This window comes from Mizuhopecten yessoensis, unplaced genomic scaffold, assembly GCF_002113885.1.
Source record: "Mizuhopecten yessoensis strain PY_sf001 unplaced genomic scaffold, ASM211388v2 scaffold11073, whole genome shotgun sequence".
In the NCBI taxonomy this organism is placed as follows: domain Eukaryota; kingdom Metazoa; phylum Mollusca; class Bivalvia; order Pectinida; family Pectinidae; genus Mizuhopecten; species Mizuhopecten yessoensis.
The window spans coordinates 291,836-313,598 of NW_018408866.1; positions in this window are offsets into that span (position 1 = coordinate 291,836).

Consider the following 21,763-nt stretch of genomic DNA (forward strand, 5'->3'; position numbering starts at 1 on the left):
TTATATTTTAATATGTTAACCAAAGATAAATACTAATTATTCCGAACTCTGCCCAACATAAATGTTCGGAGAAAGACTAATGAGGGACACAACAGAACAAACTAAAGGATAGAATCATTTATTGTGACAACAGCATCACACTTGGAGAGAAATATACATAACGATAAATGTGTGTAATTATGATAATTCAAACGTTAAGGAGAAATTAGAAAAGCATGTGCTGTATATCTTCTCTCATGAAAAACTGTATCCGACAATGGTCAGATGGCATTCATATCAGCTATGAATGTCATTTTCCAATTGTTGACGTCATCATTATTCTGACGTCAAAATTTGACGTTGGATACCTTGACCCTCCCTGGACCAATATGTGTTCTGTAATCTGAACAAATATATATATGATACACAAACTAATTTGAACTACATGCCGATTTTTATAAGTTTTCTTTAAATTTCCAAGAAGTTAACACATTCCAAAAATGGTAAACATATGTATTCAACTTCTTTCAGTTGACATTCACTGACATTATGATGGCCATCTTGACAAAGGCAAATTCAACATGAAGCGCGCTACTTAAATGTTACACAGTTGAATCAAGTAGTTGACTTAACACAAAGATGCTGACGAGGACTGGATCCAGTAGCCCAGTCGAGTCGACCTGTACGCTTTGCATCACAGCAAACGTCCGGATATGTGTATATTTAAGCATTGAACTGTTTTTGTATGGTATCTATGATCTATTTGAATGACACAGCTTTGCAAGCAAACAACATAATGCGCACACAAATTCGTTCAATAGTTGGAACAGCGTGTTGTCGCGTGCTGATTGGCAAACAAAGTAGCACTTTGAAATTTTAACAAACACTTCAATTTTATTCCACAATTCAGTATCAATACAATTGCGTATAGATATGTCTATAGGGTGATTGAAATTTATCAATAGAATTCTGAGCTGAAAGTTAGATTTGAAATTGTTTCGATTTTTCCCCGGAACAAATTTCGCGCATAGATAAATACAGTGAACACCGTAAATCCGACCTTGCCCTCCACGAGGGAGTTATTTTTGGAAGTTAATTCGAACTTTTCTCTTTGCTCATTTTGTGAAGAATCCAGACGTGAATTTATTTGATGATTGTATGGGAATCTGACTACAGTCGGTAGATTCTATTACAGCATCGTTATTTAACATAAATAAACTGAGGATATCGTGACTGCGAGACGCGTGACACTGATAGCGTTTGAAGTGAGTAATCTTGCGACGGAGCACAGGGTTTCGTTACAAATGTCTGAAATGTTTATGTGTGCTGTGAGGCCTGTAACATATGCGTCAGCAGGTCTATAGAATATGTGTATTTCAGACATTTTTAACGAACCCCTGTTGACCATGGCCAGTGCAGTGTAACAGACGATATTTCTGATAAATTGCATGAGCGTTAAAATTGTTAGCATTGCCGGCATTGGTGATTTGAACCGATGTGCATTTTGTACGATATTGCAGACCTTGGTCTTGTTTTCGTTATAATAAAGTGTTTTTTTCTTTTCTTTTTTCTTTTGCACATAAATTTACAACGACATTGTCAAGCCTCACAATGCCCAGCGATATTTCAGAAGCCGTCATGTTTAGTTACATTGGATATTTTAGTGCCGGTCAGTGTTGTATTAATACGCTAAGAATTGTGTCTCGTGCTGCATGGTGATTAAAGTCCCATCAACGACACAGCTTTCAAAGAGGCTATGTAGTGACAATGCCATGCAAATGTAAATATAGGTACTTAACTTAGCTGTAATCTGGGGAAATGATCTACATTGCAAGGGAGGTAACTCGAATGATGAGTATGTACTGAATGTAAATTGATTACCAAGATTGTAATTGGTAATTTTTCTATATGAGTGTAATAGTATGATAAAAGGACAGGGAGGGAATCAAAATAATGTAATACAATATAGTTTAAAGAGAGGGTGGGGAATTAAAATAATGTTATACAATGTATTTTAAAGAGAGGGTGGGGAATTATAATAATGTTATACAATGTATTTTAAAGAGAGGTTGGGGAATTATAATAATGTAATACAATGCACTTTAAAGAGAGGGAGGGGAATTATAATAATGTAATAGTATGGTAAGAGGACAGGGAGGGAATCAAAATAATGTAATACAATATAGTCTAAAGAGAGGGTGGGGAATTAAAATTTTGCTATACAATGCAGTTTAAAGAGAGGGTGGGGAATTAAAATAATGTTATACAATGCACTTTAAAAAGAGGGTTGGGAATTAAATGATGTTATACAATGCAGTTTAAAGAGAGGGTGGGGAATTATAATAATGTAATAGTATGGTAAGAGGACAGGGAGGGAATCAAAACTATGTAATACAACGCAGTTTAAAGAGAGGGTCGGGAATTAAAATAATGTTATACAATGCAGTTTAAAGAGAGGGTGGGGAATTATGATAATGTAATAGTATGATAAAAGGACGGAGGGAATCCAAACAATGTAATACAATGCAGTTTAAAAAGAGGGTGGGGAATTAAAATATTGTTATACAATGCAGTTTAAAGAGAGGTTGGAGAATTAAAATATTGTCATACAATGTAGTTTAAAGAGAGGGTGAGGAATTAATATAATGTTATACAATGTAGTTTAAAGAGAGGAAGGGGAATTACAATAATGTAATACAATGTAGTTTAAAGAGAGGGAGGGGAATTATAATAATGTAATACAATGCAGTTTAAAAAGAGGGTGGGGAATTAAAATAATGTTATACAATGCACTTTGAAGAGAGAGAGGGGAATTATAATAATGTCATACAATGCACTTTAAAGAGAGGGTGGGGAATTATTATAATGTCATAGTATAATAAAAGGACAGGGAGGAAATTAAAACAATGTAATACAACGTAGTTTAAAGAGAGGGTGGGGAATTATAATAATGTTATACAATGTAGTTTAAAGAGAGCGTGGGGAATTATAATAATGTAATACAATGTAGTTTAAAGAGAGGGAGGGGAATTATAATAATGTAATACAATGCACTTTAAAGAGAGGGAGGGGAATTATAATAATGTTATACAATGCACTTTAAAGAGAGGGTGGGAAATTATAATAATGTAATAGTCTAATAGGACTTAAGGGAGGGAATCAAAATAATGTAATAGTTTTTTTTTCAATTTGTTTATTAATTCCAGACATTCTTATACATGAGGAACCGTCTGAGGATGGAATACATCAGCTACGTCCCTTAACATCAATACTGTCTTAATTAAGTATTCGTTCAAGACTGACGTATTCAAATTTCATCAATGTTCTATGCACCGCTGTTCTGCAAGAAGGTTTTGAATAAAGCGAGATGTATCTTACCAATATTTTTCTTTTTAATAACCAGTTTATCATTAATGAAAAACTGGTTCACAAATATAACTTGCTTAAAATTACACCTAGATAAATCAATCTACAATATATTGACTGGAATTAATTGAAATGGGGATTGGGGGATAGTTGGATTAAAAAACAGAACTGATTAAGGAAAAGAAAGACAAAGATAAGAGAGACATAAGAGCAAGAAGAGAGGAGAAGAGATTCCCGACGAAAGCAATGATTATCTATCAGTAAATGAAAAAAATGAAGAAAAAAAAGGAAGAGGAAAAAAATCACGCAAAGTGAATAGAGAGAGTGAACAAATGTTGGTTTACTTAATTTTAATCCATAACGACGTTATAGTAGCTTGGTATGTATATATATATAATTATCTCAAAGCTAATGATAGGCACTGAAATCTTTGATAAAAGAGGCTTCCATGTCATTTTTTTTATATTACATGCTGTTTTCAGTTTATTGATCAGAGTAGGTAGGTAAAGCTCTTTGCAAAAACACTTTTGACAATATATGCAGTGTTTCATATTTAGAATTGACATTTTCTGCCCTGTTATTCAGAAGTTGATTATGTGTTATTTCACCAAAAATACATAATTGTGTTTTTACATATATTAAAAGTCACATTACAAGTAGTTTGATCCAAATTAAGCAAGAATTACATTTTGGACTTTTTTACATTCCCATAGTGCATGCTGAATAGTTTCTTTTTCTATGAAGCAAACTTACACATCTCAGACTGAACCAAATTAATCTTTTTCAAAAAGTTGTTTGTAACTAACATGTGATCATTTAATTCTAAATTGCAGCCATTGTAGTTTTGAATTTGTATTAGTGTCAAAAGGTAGTTTGTGTATTTCCATTTTAAATTGGTTTCAATGGTAGTGTAAGCTTTTCTTTCCAAAGTCTAGCCTGATCTTCTTATTTCAAAAATGATACCATCACAATCAATAAAGTTAGTCTTTAAATTAAAAAAATCATTAAACTCATTTTTTAAGGAAACTGCCATCTTCACTAATTGGATCATATTTAAGTTATGTAACAGTTTGATGGGACATAAAGTAGGGAATCAAAATGATGTCATTGTTTGATAAGAGGATAAGGAATCTAAAAACTGTAATAGCAGAGGAGAAAATACAAGCTATGTCTTACTTTATTTGGAAGGGAGGCAGAAGATCCAAACTTTTCCCTAGGGAATTCATGTATTTAGTTTGATAGACGGGAAGAGATCAACACCCACACAACATATTCATTTGACCGGAGGATAGATATAAGACCTAAGTGAGGAATCTAAGCAACCTGGCTATTGGGAGGGATTGGAGGGGTCGGAACAAAGCATTAGTAATAAGTGGGGAGGAACGGAATCAAACCGATTTAATAGTCGGGAGAGAAGTCTCCCAACATGATTCCATTCCGTGTAATAGTACAATAGGAAGAAAGGAGCGTTTTTTCAAAACTAGATTCATATATAAACTAATGAGCATGAGGCAGCCTCATAATCGTCCAATCACTGTGTTCGTTCATCTTAGCGTATGATCACATGCAAATGTAAGTATTGGCGGTTCTGATCGAAAACCTTTTCTAACAGACATGATTGTACGTACGGAAGGTCGTATTGTTAGAAACCAACATTGATCGTATGTTAGTACTTGGAGCGAATTTAATGTCAGGGCAATAGGCGGACATCGTGTGTAGCCCAGACATTCACTGCATAGTACGGGGGAGGTTTTAAGGTTAGGTCCTAAAGAAAGGTCAATATGATTATCTCCCTTTATACGTAAAGTAAAAAGTGGTACAACGGGGAGGGGGGATGATATAAGATATTTTTATCTGATGTCATCAAATTGATTAAAGAACAATAAGTGTATCATCATAATTTGATGACATCAAATTGAGAGCAGACCAATGGTTATATCATCTTTATCTAATATCATCTTTATCTAATGTCATCAAATCGATTACAGACCTATGATTATATCATCTTTAACTAATGTAATCAAAGTGATTACAGACCAATGATTATATCATCTTTATCTAATGTCATCAAATCAATTACAGAACAATGATTATATTATCTTTATCTAATGTCATTCAATTGATAACAGACCAATGATTATATCATCTTTATCTAATGTCATCAAATTGATTACAGAACAATGATTATATCATCTTTATATAATGTCAACAAATCGATTACAGACCTATGATTATATCATCTTTATCTAATGTCATCAAGTCGACTACAGAACAATGATTATATCGTCTTTATCTAATGTCATCAAATTATCATCTTTATCTAATGTCGTTAAATTGATTACAGAACAGTGATTATATCATCTTTATCGAATGTCATCAAATTGATTACAGACCAATGATTATCTCATCTTTATCTAATATCATCTTTATCTAATATCATCTTTATCTAATGCCATTAAATTGATTACAGAACCATGATTATATCATCTTTATAATGTCATCAAATTGATTACAGACCAATGATTATATCATCTTTATCTCATGTCATAAAATCGATTACAGAACAATGATTATATCATCTTTATCTAATGTCATCAAATCGATTACAGACCAATGATTATATCATCTTTATCTAATGTCATCAAGTCGATTACAGAACAATGATTATATCACCTTTATCAAATGTCATCAAGTCGATTACAGAACAATGATTATATCATCTTTATCTAATGTCATCAAATTGATTACAGAACAATGATTATAGCATCTTTATCTAATGTCATCAAATCGATTACAGAACAAAGATTATATCATCTTTATCTAATGTCATCAAATTGATTACAGGCCAAAGATTATATCATCTTTATCTAATATCATCTTTATCTAATATCATCAAATTGATTACAGAACAACGATTATATCATCTTTATCTTATGTCATCAAATTGAATACAGAACAATTTTATCTAATTTCATCAAGTCGATTACAGACCACTGCTTATCTCATCTTTATCTAATGTCAGCAAATTGATTACAGAACAACGATTATATCATCTTTATCTACTGGCATTCAATTGATTACAGACCAATGATTACATCATCTTTATCTAATGTCATCAACTTGATTACAGAACAATGATTGTATCATCTTTATCTTATGTCATCAAATTGAATACAGAACAATGATTATATCATATTTATCTAATGTCATCAAAGTGATTACAGACCAATGATTACATCATCTTTATCTAATATCATCAAGTTGATTACAGAACAATGATTGTATCATCTTTATCTTATGTCATCAAATTGAATACAGAACAATTTTATCTAATTTCATCAAGTCGATTACAGACCATTGATTATATCATCTTTATCTTATGTCATCAAATTGATTACAGGCCAAAGATTATATCGTCTTTATCTAATATCATCAAATTGATTACAGACTAATGATTATATCATCTTTATCTATTGTCATCAAATCGATTACAGAAGAATGATTATATCATTTATCTAATGTCATCAAAGTGATTACAGACCACTGATTATATCATCTTTATCTTATGTACAGAACAACAATTATATCATCTTTATCTAAGGTCATCAAATCGATTACAGACCAATGATTACATCATCTTTATCTAATGTCGTCAAATCGTTTACAGAACAATGATTATAACATCTTTATCTAATATCATCAAGTTGTTTACAGAACAATGATTATAACATCTTTATCTAATATCATCAAATTTATTACAGAACAATGATTATAGCATCTTTATCTAATGTCATCAAATCGATTACAGAACAATATCATCTTTATCTAATGTCGTCAAATCGTTTACAGAACAATGATTATAGCATCTTTATCTAATGTCATCAAAGTGATTACAGACCACTGATTATATCATCTTTATCAAATGTCATCAAGTCGATTACAGACCAATGATTACATCATCTTTATCTAATGTCGTCAAATCGTTTACAGAACAATGATTATAACATCTTTATCTAATATCATCAAGTTGATTACAGAACAATGATTGTATCATCTTTATCTTATGTACAGAACAACAATTATATAATCTTTATCTAATGTCAATTAATTGATTACAGAACAATGATTGTATCATCTTTATCTTATGTCATCAAATTGAATACAGAACAATGATTATATAATCTTTATCTAATGTCAATTAATTGATTACAGAACAATGATTGTATCATCTTTATCTTATGTCATCAAATTGAATACAGAACAACAATTATATCATCTTTATCTAAGGTCATCAAATCGATTACAGAAAAAAGATTATATCATCTTTATCTTATGTACAGAACAACAATTATATCATCTTTATCTAATGTCAGCAAATCGATTACAGAACAATTTTATCTAATTTCATCAAGTCGATTACAGACCATTGATTATATCATCTTTATCAAATGTCATCAAGTCGATTACAGACCACTGCTTATCTCATCTTTATCTAATGTCACCAAATTGATTACAGAACAACGATTATATCATCTTTATCTATGTCATCAAATTGATTACCGAACAATGATTATATCATCTTTATCTTATGTCATCAAATTGAATACAGAACAATGATTATATCATCTTTATCTAATGTCATCAAATCGATTACAGACCAATGATTATATCATCTATATCTAATGTCATCAAATCGATTACAGACCAATGATTATATCATCTATATCTAATGTCATCAAATCGATTACAGACCAATGATTAAATCATCTTTATCTAATGTCATCAAATTGATTACAGAACAATGATTATATCATTAATCTAGTGTCATCATATTGATTACAGAACAATGATTATATCATCTTTACCTAATGTCATCAAATTGATTACAGTCCAATGATTATATCATCTTTATCTGTCATCAAATCGATTACAGAACAATGATTATATCATCTTTATCTAATGGCATTCAATTGATTACAGACCAATGATTATATCATATTTATCTAATTGTCATCAAATCGATTACAGAACAATGATTATATCATTTATCTAATGTCATCAAATTGATTACAGAACAATGATTATATCATCTTTATCTAATGTCATCAGGTCGATTACAGAACAATGATTATATCATCTTTATCTGATGTCAATTAATTGATTACAGAACAATGATTATATCATCTTTATATAATGTCAATTAATTGATTACAGAACAATGATTATATCATCTTTACCTAATGTCATCAAATTGATTACAGTCCAATGATTATATCATCTTTATCTGTCATCAAATCGATTACAGAACAATGATTATTTCATCTTTATCTAATGGCATTCAATTGATTACAGACCAATGATTATATCATCTTTATCTAATGTCATCAGGTCGATTACAGAACAATGATTATATCATCTTTATCTTATGTACAGAACAACAATTATATAATCTTTATCTAATGTCAATTAATTGATTACAGCACAATGAGTATATCATCTTTATCTAATATCATCAAGTTGATTACAGAACAATGAGTATATCATCTTTATCTAATATCATCAAGTTGATTACAGAACAATGAGTATATCATCTTTATCTAATATCATCAAGTTGTTTACAGAACAATGATTATATCATCTTTATCTAATGTCATCAAAGTGATTACAGACCAATGATTACATCATCTTTATCTAATATCATCTTTATCTAATGTCATCAAATCGATTACAGACCTATGATTATATCATCCTTATCTAATGTCATCAAATTGATTACAGAACAATGATTATATCATTTATCTAATGTCATCAAATTGATTACAGAACAATGATTATATCATTAATCTAGTGTCATCATATTGATTACAGAACAATGATTATATCATCTTTACCTAGTGTCATCAAATTGATTACAGTCCAATGATTATATCATCTTTATCTGTCATCAAATCGATTACGGAACAATGATTATATCATCTTTATCTAATGGCATTCAATTGATTACAGACCAATGATTATATCATATTTATCTAATGTCATCAAATTGATTACAGAACAATGATTATATCATCTTTGTCTAATATCATCAAATTGATTACAGAACAATGATTATATCATCATCCATCTAGAGTGAGTGTATCCAAAATGGAATGGTACCTTCTACTGGAACTTTATATTTTCATGAGCTTTTTTATTTGCCTTCCTCCTTTATGTTGCTTCAAATTAACAAAAAAAGAAAACTAGAAATTGTTGGCTAACAAGTTGACGGGCTTTTGATCACAAACAATTGTTTTTTTTAAATCTCAAGGTCTTTACCTTCTTTAAAGAAAAGGATGATATAAACCATAGTACTGATTGGTTTGGTTTAGTATTATTTAACGTCCTATCAACAGCTATGGTCATTTAAGGACGGCCTCCCCTGTGCGCAAGATGCATACGTGTAGTGTATGCGTGTGTGTTTCAGGAGGCTGCGATATGTTCGTGTTTGTCTCCTTGTGATAGCGCGATTGCTTGATTGATTGATCGATTGATAGGTTTTACGTCCGCTGCACTACCGAGTAGTTCGGTTATCCAGCAGACTATATTGGCGGATAAATTGATAGCGCGGAACTGATGCCGGCTTTATAGTGCTACCTCACTGAAACATACTGCCGAAGACACCCAGCAGGACACCCTACCCGGTCACATTATACTGACAACGGGCGAACCAGTCGTCCCACTCCTAAATTGCTGAGCGTTAAGCTGGAGTAAAAAATACCATTTTTACAGACTCTGGTATGTATCGGCCAGGGGACAGAACCTAAAGCCTTCCTCAACGCTCAACTAAAGGACCAAAAGTGAGGCATTGTCAAAGGAGACATTAGGAAGAAAAAGGTTGTGTAGAAAGAAGAGAAAAGATAAGATCCCAAAGTTAGCCGCCTCTTACGATCATGCAATGGGGGCAGCAGGTACAATTCTTACTCCCTACCTGCAGGGTTACATAGTACTGAAAGTAAGCTTTGTTTTCAATAAATATTCACTTGTTTAAGACTTTTGACCTCTATGACCTTGATTATTGACAAACTTGATAGCCAATCACCTGAGCACCTTACAATTATATGAAATATCAAGACCCAATTGCCAATGGTTCCCCGTCATATTCAACGTCAGCAGTCATGACAGAGATATCATTGTCAGCAGAAGAGTTCACTTCGGCAGTATTTTTCCTGATCGAGCTGATTTATTCAGAAAGTTATCACTGAACTTGCTTGCTAAGTCATTTTCAGAATTACACTTAGTAGGATAATTTCACCTTTGAGGCCCATTAGGTTTTTGGTGAGTCTAAAAAACTGTCTATGATCCTTATCACATTCTTCGATTCTTTCCGAATAATAAGCCTTCTTTGACTGAATGAGAAGTGAAGTGAAATCTGTAGGTGAACGGTTAATTTGGTCCGTCGCCACTGTCTCTCTGCTTTTCTACGGTGATGTTTTCCTACGCAGAGATTTTCATTATACCACGGGGCGGCATTCGGTCTCACAGTTATCACCTTAGTTTGCAGAGGTGCGTGTTTCTCTATGCTTCAACAAGATCATCAACCCCGCCTTCAGTAGGATGAAGGGCGGAAGAAGACTGGATGTCATTGTTGAAATCTGGTATTGAAGTTTCGCGGAATTTCCGGAAGCTCACCTCTTTTCTTGCACGATCTGGCTTACTATAATTCAGTGTTGTGTGGACAGCAAGATGATCACCAGATTGGTTCCCCTTTAAATCACTTAGACATGGATCAATCACTGAAATTGCTCCATCAATGACTGAGTTATCTTCCCTCGTTGGGTGTGTGTAGCTTCTGTCACATGCTGAATCAGACCCCTGGAATCTAATAGCCCAGATAACTGGCGAGCATCAACATCAGATAGATCGTCTAAGTGGAATATTAGGTCACCCGTGATAATAATTTCTTGTGGTACAACAACTTGGTGGTCTAAAAAGGTAGACCATTCATAGAAACACTGTATTTCGGAAAGCATTCTGTTTAGATGGAGAAGGCGTGTAAATGATACACAATCTAAATTGTTTATCACCAGCAATGACAGAACAAGTCATGTGCTCAAAGTGTGTGTATACATCATCATGGCTGGAAAAGAGATGACTCACACCTAGGCCTTTCTTAAACAGAACAGCCACCCCACCACCACGTTTTGCCGAGTCTAGCATTGTGGAGGAATCCATAACCTGCTGGTATTAGTCCAGCTAGTATACCTGGTCATCGATATCTGAACCTAACCAGATTTCTGTCAATGCAAGAATGTCAATGTCCTGAGATGTTACAAAATCCCCGATGGACAATGACTTATTCTTCACCGAGCGACAGTTTTAGGACACTAAATTCAGAGGAATAACTGACTTACAGTGACCAGCTGTTGTTGGTTTGATGACATGTAAATTCTCGTACGATACTGATGATGTCGGAATCCGTGTGCACGTATCGTTACGAGATTGCACAATAGTGTTAATGCCTGATACTTCTGTAAGTGCAGTATGCCCCTGCTAGAAAGTGTGCGAGTGCGGACAGGCCATTTGTAGTGACCAAATGGATGAGATTATCAGTGCCCAGGCCCGAGTGGGTACAACCAATGGTTCCGTTTGATTTAACACCGATAACACTTGTAGTCGCCTAACAGCACCATTTCCTGCCCGTATCCCACGTCTTGTGCGCAGGTTCTTTTCCGAATTTGATTCCTTAAAATCCTCTAAAAGATGTGTAGTAATATCATGAATCACTGGTCTAAGTGCCAGGAGAACATATCTACTATACTTAAACATATATGAATGTGTTATCAACCTCCGCTGATGGAAGAAAAAATCACAGTTTGGAAATTCACGGAGCTACAAGGGGTTCACGCATTAGTCGCCTGTACTGTGGCGTGTACCGAGATGATATATATTAGAAATGATCCTACAACTTCTAGTATTTACAACATAAGCGAAACAACATCGTACAAAAACAGTACGTAGTACAACAGTGCAAAATGTCGAGATTCTGATTCTTGAAGAAGACTCACATTACAAATGGTATCAGAAAATTACTACAAATGGCATCAGAAAATTACTACAAATGTCATCAGAAAATTATTACAAATGGCATCAGAAAGTTTTAATAAGATTGGAGTACTTCTATTTTGAACTGTAATCAAGAATCATTAAGTCAAAATAAAATACTGATATTGATCTTAAGTACTATTAATTATTTAATTATTTACTTTTATGCTGCAGGCCTGCTGGTGGTCCCAAATTAGTGCCTCTTAAGTTAACGGATGATGACAAATTTGTGACGAGATGTCTCTTACAAATCAAAATTTGACCAGGCCCAATTTTTTTTCTTAAAATTGAATATATATGTTTACTTTCCAGAAGAAATACAATAATGTTTCACGCGCAGATGATCGCGTTTATATTTGCAAGAATGAACAAAAGCCGAGAGAGGATACCGAAATGGGTCAGATATATGGGGCAAAAAAATCAACGGTAAAAAAAAGATGGCGTCTATCCAAGCCCAGATAATAATTGACCACAAATGATTATTACAGTTTTTGTATCACTGCAAAAGCGTATTACATGTATGTGAGTCAAATGTGAAAAGAATGTTTAAGTAATACAGATATACTTAACTAAAAATGGTATGCTATAATAACTGACTAGAAATTCAGAAAACACCTGGAAGAGTGTACGTTCGGAGAGACGAAACGGGTTGCATCAAAACTTTTGCAACATGAATTATATAAACTTCGTCACAACAACACCAAAAATGTAGACAACTCGCCCAGCGGCTAAAATTCTGTCCGCTGATATACGAAATTAAAACCAAAAATTACGACAAAATTACATATTCAAATGCTCTAAATAATTATAGACGAGAAATGCTCTCGAACTATTAAAATGGTAATATGGCAAACTTCAGCGTTGGTTTATAAGTGTATTCGTGAAAAACACAAAAATTGACAAGAGCCTACGGGAGCAAGCCTTATCAAGCGCTAACCGGAAGTCCATATCAACTGACTAATATGGTGAGGTCTTCGTTCTGGGAACCCTGTCTGCTAAAACCCTGTCTGCTAAAATGTTCAAGTGGACCTCACTCCGCTGAATGGGTTCTGTATAAGATCTACACAAGATGACTTCTAAAGATGTCCCTTGTTTCTTCATAGTCAAAATTATGTTCCAGTATCTAAATAGGGAATATTGATTTTAAGTCATACTATAGATCATAAAGTAACTACAACGAGTACAAATGTGTGTGTTAAAACTTTACAGACAGTTTACTAATGTCAAACAATACAAAGCATATTAAGAAATATCAAGTATATATTAAATACCAACAGTTAAGTATTCACGAAAGAAATAAATTGTTCATGGGAATATTTGAACTGTTTTTACAATAACCACTCGTGACGACACACTTATTATCCCAAATCAGAAAAAGTGAAAACGTATTTTGATTGTTCGTAACGTTCGATTTGTTACAGATTACAAATCTAATGTTTAGTTGTAAATATAATAAGGAAAAATAGCGTACAGTGAAGTGTACAAACCGTGACGTAGTTCATACTCTGACCAACAGTTTGCCTTGGTTCCGATTTGTGATAGTCCTCATGTTTCATGCCCGATCATTTGTTCCAGACGTTCCTACGCTCGATCATTTTGTGTATAGGCTGACTTTTGGCCAGAGCCAACTCTATGATTCGCCTGTGGTACATTTTTGGACGAACGTACCGCCTCTTCCGGTTGTGTTGTAGTTTTCTTTGCTTCAACGCGTCTAGGTAATCTTGTGACACTAGGCATGCGCGGAAGCAACCTTTACATTTGTATGGACATCCGGCACTGTGTTTTAAGTCGGATCCCTTTTGATACATCAGAGGTTTCAGGAGTGATCCTTTCGAGAAAAACTCTGCCCGACTATCATCTTCCTCTGAGTCAGCCCCGGCCAGTTGCTTCCGGTGATAAACTGTGCGCGTTTTCCAATACAGTGGGGTGGCATCTCCTTCCGGCCTATTCGTCAACGCCTCTTCCGAGTGTTCTTTGTGCAGTCCTGTCAGAGGAGGAGCGGAGCACACACGGTGATTAAATGCATGTTTCATTTCACGTGCAGTTTTGAACAAAGTATCACATTTGCTTGATTTCTTTTCTTGTAAATCCACATGATTCTCCCTTTTGTTTTCCTCGTCCTCCGCAACCTCGTCGTCCTCTTCAGCCTCGTTATTCCCATCATCTAAATCATTTGTATTGGCATGGTTACACATGGCACATGTCGATTTCTTTTCGCTGTTGATTGGTTGTGGTTTACGTTCCTGAATTTTGAGTGACTCTATGTGAGGCCTTATAAAGTCGGTATCCACATTAACCGCCGATCTCACGCTGTACGACGTCTGTGGCCGCTGTAGAAGCATCTTACTGCGCATGTCTTTGGGACTGGCGGATGAAGATTTCCCGGAGATTCTCCCTTTCGCATTATCTTTCACTCCTGACCTATTGGCCTCGGACTTACAATATACATTGCGTCCGCGTAAGATTTCGTCTGTTTTGAGTGCCTGTTTGTCAGTTTCGAAATGACGGCGGCCAAGGAAAGACGCGGCACTTTGAGCGCGTTCCTGGAGACACACTCGGATTTCGTCCGAGACTGGACCGTAAGGGGTTGATGACCTTTCTAAACGGTCAGTGATACCGACTGGTGTGAACCAGGAATTGGCTGAAATACCGTTCATAATCCATCTCAACTTGCCGTCCGACCCTGGGTGTGGCTTGTCCAGTCGGATTTTGTGATAAACACCGTCATCAGCGGCTAATGCCTGATCCTCCGACAGTCTGGTCCTCACCATCGGGACGTCATCAGGCATCGTCATGGTGATCCGTTTGATTACATGTCAAGGCCATGTATATCACGAAAGAATGTTAATAAAACACGTCTTAATCCAGTATCACTCATCACAATAGTGGTCTTCAATATACATATCTCATAACATTCGCGTCAATGCTTGTTAACCTTCCTGTTTGTGTTATTTAAAAAAAATGTCCATTGTTTGTAAATATTCTTTCCAATATTTGTCATCATTATTTCGAATGTTTTGATTTTTTTTTCGCTGTATAGTTGAAAATATCCCCTGACGTTACGTAATACGTATATCACAAAGTATTCGATACACCTTGAAAGACATATATTTGGTTATAATGACCCCGGTTCTATCACCAGGCGTGCCTCGGAGACTAACGGAATGGCACCACCATCTGAGGGCAACAGCTCGCAGTTGCTGCAGCTGAAATAATTAGAAAATTTCTCCTCGTCACCGACAAAACTGATTTGCGCACTTGCCAGGAATTCATAGAAAAAAATTAATCGTGTATTTGGTTGTGTATTGGTTACAAGACGTGAGGATAAACATAGTCAACTTCAGACCAGAAACACGATTAGTTTTTTGAATGAATATATGTCACAGATTTATTTATTGGTGTATCCGCTAAGGTAAAATATAAAGATAAAATTTCTTCTGCACAAAATGATTGATTTTGGATGGCATAAGTCCTATCTATCTGCTGGTCTGTAAGCTGACAATGACTGGTTGGTGAGATCCCCGCGATGCTCGTCAATAGTCAAGGTATTAGTTTACCTGTAACTAGCTGGAGTTTGAATGCCGACACGAAATGTCCATTCCCGGAGTGTTTTCGGCAATCTGTCCTGTTGATCTAGCCAGCTAGTCGTACTAATTACACTACAAAACAGTGTATAAGCTCGTCATATCTGCTATCGATTATTGTTGGACTTAAATGTAGCTTTTGTTGGTGATCGGCTGTTCGTACTATATACCAGTGGCTGTATCGATGTCCGATCACAGAACGGATTCCACTAATCATTAGGGACAAATTGATGCAATTTTAAAAACTGAATTTGTTGTGTCTGTCTGTGTACTTTCTATCCTAACATATGAGCTTGCATGCATCAGCATATGTTGGTTTGTATAGAAAACCGTTTATAGACGAAGCGCTCGTTTCGTTTCTTTATTTGTTGACAGGCAGAACTCGTTACAGATATACATTTCCGATGTACAGCCTTTAAATAATTTTATCACATTACTGACCCATGTTACTATGTCACACGGCCATTTCATATTGAATTTATTTATGTTCGTTCAATAATTTGATTGCACTTGTTTAATAAATGCAAGATCCTCTATCTATCAATTCAAAAATATGCTTTTTTCCCCTAAAGAAAGCATAAAACACCAAGTATTATTAAACGTAACCGTATTCCGAACGAAAGCTATTCGGGTCTTACTGTTGTAGTAATAGGGGATCAACAATAACGCCCCGTCAACTTTAAACTTTGACGAATATTCCCGAATATTTCCGAATGACTTATGTAACGTGACGGAAATGGTAACTATTTAAACACGGCCTCGTTTCCGCAAAGGTTGCTTTGCCACTTTCTGGTAAAACAGGTTGAAACGGATAGCACATTCGAATGCAAATGTAGACCTAAATGGATTGAAATTAGTTCTTTTTAACATTATGATGATATTAAACCTAGTTGTTCTACGATAAAACAAAATTTGGTGAAACGAGGTGAAGAAAAAACACATTCTCCAAGATTTGTTTCCACGCATCAGGAAATCTGTTTGTAAGTTTAGAAGATTATGTCTTTCAACCCTTAAAAGCCACGTGTGTGGGTATAGACAATAAGTAACAGCATGTATTTGCAGACAGGAATATGTATGTACATGTAGTTTTTATATTAGTAAACATACATTGTACATGATTAATTGCGTGTTCTTACATGTACAATCAAGTCTTGTCTTTGTGCTTGCTGTCGGTCTTTTTAAAGATCGTCTCAATTTTTGGGGGAATTACAATTTTTCCACAATAACACACTTGTCAAACCTTGCCAGAGGCTGGAAACTATTACTAGTACTAAGATCCCGAACGTCACGGAGGATGTCGTGTACAGGTACATGTATGAAGTACAGGTAATAAACAACATTCTTCTGTATGATATTCAAATAGCAAAAAAAAACGTTACCTTAGAACGAAATGTCCACTGCTAAATTCATGAGAACGGCTGTTTGTATGGTTGTTCTTGTGCCTTTTTCTTTCTTAAAGATACGCCTGCGTTTACAGACATTTTAGCCGTATCTATGAGTGTATGCTGGCGTTGTCGGACGTTTGCACGTTGACATTTGATATAAGCTCCACGTCGTTCTCTACGTCGTTTATTGGCATACATAGTTACGTAAAAACGTTGGTATGAATGCAGAAGCGTTTGTAAGAATGATCAGTGGTTTGTAGAAATATTCAGTCGTGAGCAGGACTATTTAGTTGTTGATAAGAATTTTCAGCTGTTTGTAGACTATTTAGCCGTTAGTAAGAAGGTTCAGCCGTTTCCCCTGGTTGATTTGTCTGTCGGTATCGCTCACGTCTTAGTTCACTCCATAGTAAAACACCATATATATTTCTATCGATCATGTAAAATTCAATGAGTGTGGTCATAGTCTGAAGAATGTAGGGTCGATAGGATGAGAGGCGCCAGTAAGCTGATTGACACCTTTGCCTGAGAAACTGCACACTTACCTCACTTCTCATACCAAGGCAATTATTACAAAAAATGTTATCCATTGGATCCATGAAGTATCTCTGCAAATCATGTTCAATGGACTGCATGATCATCGTCATCATCATCATATCATCATCATCATCATCATCATCATCATCATCATCATCATCATCATCATCATCATCATCATCATCATATCATCATCATCATCATCATCATCATCATCATCATCATCATCATCATCATATCATCATCAAAATACAACACACTAAGTATTTACCATAATATACATGAAGGATTGTGTCATCAAAACCAGAACAGGACACGACTGAGTAATACAACGACTGAGTTATACAGTGAACAACGATTAAGTAATACAACAATTGAGTAGTACAACGATTGAGCAATTCAACGATTGAGTAATACATCGATTGGGCAATTCAACGATTGAGTAATACAACGATTGGGCAATTCAACGATTGAGTAATACAACGATTAAGTAATACAACAATGGAGTAGTACAACGATTGAGCAATTCAACGATTGAGTAATACAACGATTGGGCAATTATGTAATACAACTATTGAGCAATACAACAATTGAGTAATACAACGATTGAGTGATACAGTGAACAACGATTGAGTGATACAGTGAACAACGATTGAGTAATACAGTAAACAACGATTAAGCAATACAACGATTGAGTAATACAACGATTGAGAATTACAGAAAACAACGATTGAGTGATACAGTAAACAATAATTAAGTAATACAACAATTAAGTATTAAAACGATTAAGCAATACAACGATTAAGTAATACCACAATTGAGTAATACAGTGAACAACGATTGAGTAATACAATGAACAACGATTAAGTAGAACAACGATTAAGTAATACAACGATTAAGAAATACAACAATTGAGTAATACAACGATTGAGTAATACAGTAAACAACGATTAAGTAAAAAACCGATTAAATAATACAACAATTGAGTAAAACAGAAAACAATGATTAAGTAAAACAACGATTAAGTAATACATGGAACAACGATTATGTAATGCAGGGACAACGATTAAGTAAAACAACGATTAAGTAATACAGGGAACAACGATTAAGTAATACAGGGACAACGATTAAGAAAAACAACGATTAAGTAATACCACAATTGGTTGATACAGTGAACAACGATTGGGTGATACAGTGAACAACGATTGTGTGATACAGTGAACAACGATTGGGTGACACAGTTAACAACGATTGAGTGATACAGTTAACAACGATTGGGTGATACAGTGAACAACGATTGTGTGATACAGTGAACAACGATTGGGTGATACAGTGAACAACGATTGGCTGATACAGTGAACAATGATTGGGTGATACAGTGAACAACGATTGAGTGATATAATGAACAACGATTGAGTAATACATTTAACAACGATTGAGTGATACAGTGAACAACGATTGGGTGATACAGTGAACAACGATTGGGTGATACAGTGAACAATGATTGAGTGATATAATGAACAACGATTGAGTAATAAATTTAACAACGATTGGGTGATACAGTGAACAACGATTGGGTGATACAGTGAACAATGATTGAGTGATGTAATGAACAACGATTGAGTAATACATTTAACAACGATTGAGTGATACAGTGAACAACGATTGTGTGATACAGTGAACAACGATTGAGTAATACATTTAACAACGATTGAGTGATACAGTGAACAACGATTGAGTAATACATTTAACAACGATTGAGTGATACAGAGAACAACGATTTGGTGATACAGTGAACAACGATTGGGTGATATAGTGAACAACGATTTGGTGATACAGTGAACAACGATCGGGTGATACAGTGAACAACGATTGAGTGATATAATGAACAACGATTGTGTAATACATTTAACAACGATTGAGTGATACAGTGAACAACGATTGGGTGATACAGTTAACAACGATTGGGTGATACAGTGAACAACGATTGTGTGATATAATGAACAACGATTGAGTAATACATTTAACAACGATTGAGTGATACAGTGAACAACGATTGGGTGATACAGTGAACAACAATTGAGTGATACAGTGAACAACAATTGAGTGATACAGTTAACAACGATTGGGTGATACCGTGAACAACGATTGGGTGATACCGTGAACAACGATTCGCTGATACAGTGAACAACGATTGGGTGATACAGTGAACAACGATTGGGTGATACAGTGAACAACAATTGGGTGATACAGTGAACAACGATTGGATGATACAGTGAACAACGATTGGGTGATACAGTGAACAACGATTGGGTGATACAGTGAACAACAATTGGGTGATACAGTGAACAACGATTGAGTGATACAGTGAACAACGATTGAGTGATACATTGGATTGAGTGATACAGTGAACAACGATTGGGTGATACAGTGAACAACGATTGAGTGATACAGTGAACAACGATTGTGTGATATAATGAACAACGATTGAGTAATACAGGTAACAACGATTGTGTGATACAATGAACAACGATTGTGTGATACAGTTAACAACGATTGGGTGATATAATGAACAACGATTGGGTGATATAATGAACAACGATTGGGTGATACAGTTAACAACGATTGGGTGATACAGTTAACAACTATTGAGTGATACAGTGAACAACGATTATGTGATACAGTGAACAACGATTGGGTGATACAGTTAACAACGATTGGGTGATACAGTGATCAACGATTATGTGATACAGTTAACAACGATTGGGTATACAGTTAACAACGATTGAGTGATACAGTGGACAACGATTGAGTAATACTACATAATTATTTGTAACGTTTATCTGCTACAAGTATGACAATAATTTAAGATAGTGCACTCGATATTTGAGTTAACGACGTAATGCATTTTTACACACTAATACAAAACTTTGAAGTGGAGGCTTTATATTTTCATTTGCATGGCATTGTCACTATATAGCCTCTTTGAAAGCTGTGTCGTTGATGGGACTTTAATTATCATGCATCACGAGACAATTCTTAGCGTATTAATACAACACTGACCGGAACTACAATATCCAATATAAATAATCGGCTGCTGAAATATCGCTGGGCATCGTGAGATTTGACAATGTCATTGTAAATTTATGTGCAAAATAAAAAATAAAATAAAAAAAACAACGAAAACAAGACCAAGGTCTGCAATATCGTACAAAATGCACATCGGTTGAAATCATCAATGACGGCAATGGAAACAATTTTAACGCTCATGCAATTTATCAGAAATATCGTCTGTTACACTGCACTGATCAACAGGGGTTCGTTACAAATGTCTGAAATACACATATTCTATAGACCTACTGACACATATGTTACAGACCTATTGATATGAGTCACAGCACACATAAACATTTCAGACATTTGTAACGAACCTGTGCTCCATCGCAAGATCACTCACTTCAAACGCTATCAGTTTCACGCGTCTCGCATCCACGGTTCCTCAGTTTCTGTCAACATGTCAAATAACGAGGTTGTTATAGAATCTACCGACTGTTGTCAGGTTCCCATACAATCAACAAATAAATTCACGCCTGGTTTCTTCACAAAATGAGCAAAGAGAAAAGTTCGAATTAACTTCCAAAAACAACTCCCTCGTGGAGGGCAATGTCGGATTTACGGTGTTCACTGTATTTGTCCATGCGCGAAATTTGTTCCGGGGGAAAATCGAAACAATTTCAAATCTAACTTTCAGCTCAGCGTTCTATTGATAAACTTAAATCACCCTAGAGACATATCATACGCAATTGTATTTATACTGAATTGTGGAATAACTTT